Raw genomic sequence first — 3,064 nt, 5'->3', positions numbered from 1 at the left:
CACACACACACACACACACACACACACACACACACACACCCTCCAGGTAATGAACAAACCATCAATATTCTCAGTCATCATGATGAAACTATTAAGGAAGACCGTATAATGTATTTATTGCCATTATTTAATCCAACAAATATTTGCCAAGATTCTATTGTTTGTTTGGCAATGTTCTATGTGGGAAATAAAAGAAAAACACAGTCTTTGTATTTAAGTAGTTGAGTAATGTAGGAAGAGAAATGAAGCAACATGTACAAGACAAGCAAGAAGTCATTTCAGAGCTCAGAATTTAGAGAAGAGCAAGATCCTGGACACGTGAGTGAAGGAAGGTTAAGAAGAATTGACCATGCTGGGTGCTGTGTGTGGTTCATGCCTGTAAACCAAGCTATTTAGGAGGCTGAGATCTGAGGATTGTGGTTCCAAGCCAGTCTAGACAGTAAAGTCTTTCAGACTTTCATGTCTAATTAACCAGTCCTCCCCACCGCCCCCCCCCAAAAAAAGCTGGAAGTCTAGCTGTGGCTCAAATGGCTGAGTGCCAGCTCTGAGTGAAAAAGCAAAAGTACCTGAGCTAAGTGCTCAGGTCCTGAGTTCTAGTCCCAGTGCTGAGATGAAACCAATAGGTGCTTTTCCAAACTTCTTCCTAACAAGGACTCTGAAGTCAGGTGTTCACTGGCATTGATTCAGTGGTTCCGTGACACCATTGAAAATTCAGATGATTGCCTCCTTTATCTCTTCCCCTCCTCGTAGGCTTAATTTCTTCCTTGTGTTTTTATAAAGTCAATATAGCCTTGGGCCTCATATTGATATGCAAGGCAAGATAAAAAGGGAGGGATTCTTTTATTTATTTTTTTTAATCTAGAAAGAAAAATCTCTTCCAGGAGGCTCATTCACAAGATTTTTGTTTTTCCTTGGGCCAGAGCTTGCTATCTCACCCAGCTTGCAAGGACATCTGCTCTGTCAGCAGATGCTTCCAGAATCCATGGCAGACAGTGGCCTAGCTCAGTGGAGAATTGGGAATGGTTTTGGAGTAAAGGACAGCTGTGGCCACCAACGCCTGGGTAGGGACAGCATCCAGTCTCTGCTGGTGTTCAAGGCAGATAGTCTCATGGACTTTGCTGCCCAGGCTAGCTTTGAACTGTGGTCCTCAGATCTCAGCCTCCTGCATAGCTAGGACTATAGGCATGAGCCACCAACACCTGGCTTCAGACAGTACTTTTAAACATGGATGCTAGGGCCAAGAAAAGACAGGAAATCCACCAAAATACCAAGAAACTGTCTTGAGTTCATATTCTGTTTCATTAAGGTCAGAATCACCTTAGAACAAGTAAATGCACAGCTGCTTATTTGAATACAAAACAAAAAGGCAATTGTTATTAATTTCCACTAAGGTACTCTAGCACTGGCAGACTTCTGGAAACTTCTCTATTCTTCCACTTTTCTGTCTCTCTCAATCTCTTCCTCTTCCTCCTCCTTTTTCTGTCATCATCTTCTTTCTGTTTCTGTTCTTTCATTCTCTCAGTATCTCTGTTTCTCAATCTCTCTCTGTCTCTCTCAATTTGTGTCTCTGTCTCTGGACATTTCTGACTGTCATACAGTCTGTCTGTCTCTTTCTTGGGAGTAACTTGAAGGTGCAGGATCTCTCACCTGGAAGCCCAGAACTGCAGACGTCTGTCTGAAGGCATGGATTTGACCAGGTTTTATGGAGCCAGAATGGTATATTCTAACTGGACAATGATCTGCTGAGATTATAAGCACAGAGTGCTTTTCAGTCTGAAGATATGCCAACTAAAGGTATGGTGGACTCCACAACTGACATGTGGAGTGAGTTCCAAATGTATTCCATTGAGAAAAAGAATTTGACTGACATTACAAGTTGTTGTGTGTTTTTTTTTTGTCTGTCATGGGGCTTGAACTTCGGGCCTGAGCACTGTCCCTGAGCTTTTTCACTCAAGGCTAGTATTCTACCACTTTGAGCCACAGTGCCACTTGCATGAATATTTTGTTTAAATATACATGAATTCTACAGTGCTTAAATGTAGTAAGAGGATCTGTGGTTGCTCATAAATGTGGATCTTTCTGGCCAAACATTCAGGAGCTATGCTTTACAGAGGTCGAGAGCTGGTCCTGGGGCTTGAACTTAGGGCCTGGGCACTGTCTTTGAGTTTCTTTTGTTCAAGCCTAGCACTACCATTCAAGCCACAGCTCTACTTTGGCTTTGAAAAAAAATAATAGTAGTTAATTGGAGATAAGAGTCTCATGGACTTTCCTGTCTGGGCTGGCTTTGAACTGGGATCCTTAAATTTCATCCTCCTGAGTAGCTAGGATTACAGGTATGAGCCACTGGCACCTGGCTATAAAGTAAGACTCTGAATTTTCCCTATGACATTTAACTTAAACATTCTATCAATCTCTATCTATCTATCTATGTATCTATCTGACTTATTATTCATAGAACAAGTAAGTTTAACATGCAAATTCCATAAATGCATACAGTATATTTTGGTACCTGTGGCTCATGCCTGTATTCCTAACAACTCAGAAGGCCTAGATCTGAGGATTACAGTTTGAAACCAGCCCAGGAAGGAAACTCCATGACTCTTATCTCCAATTAAGTGCTCAAAAACTGGAAGTGGCACTGTGTGCTCAAATGGGAGAGTGCTAGCCTTGAGTAAAAGAAGCTCAGGCCCTGAGTTCAAGCCCCACGACTGCCAGAAACAAAATAAAATAAAATAAAGAGAATCAGACAGATGCTGGTGGCTTACTGATTAAACACCAATCAAAGTCCAATTAAACACCAAAAAGCCATGTGTGTTGAGCTGTGGCTCAAGTAGTAGAGTGTCAGCTTGGGGTGGGAAAGCTAAGAGATAATGCTTAGGCCTCGACTCAAGTCCTCTTCACTGACGCCATCTTCTCAGCTTCATTACTTTTTGGCTTTTCAAACCTAAGAACCAAGGATTCCACGCCGCCTGTCTTGTGAGGAGCTATGGGTTGAGCACAAGCCTCGCTCTCAGAGGCGGGCTCGGGCACGCAAGGCCCATGCCCACACTGCATACGGACAGCA

Source organism: Dipodomys ordii, unplaced genomic scaffold (genome assembly GCF_000151885.1).
Source record: "Dipodomys ordii isolate 6190 unplaced genomic scaffold, Dord_2.0 Scaffold167, whole genome shotgun sequence".
NCBI classification, from domain to species: domain Eukaryota; kingdom Metazoa; phylum Chordata; class Mammalia; order Rodentia; family Heteromyidae; genus Dipodomys; species Dipodomys ordii.
Note: the sequence above shows the minus strand (reverse complement) of the source record.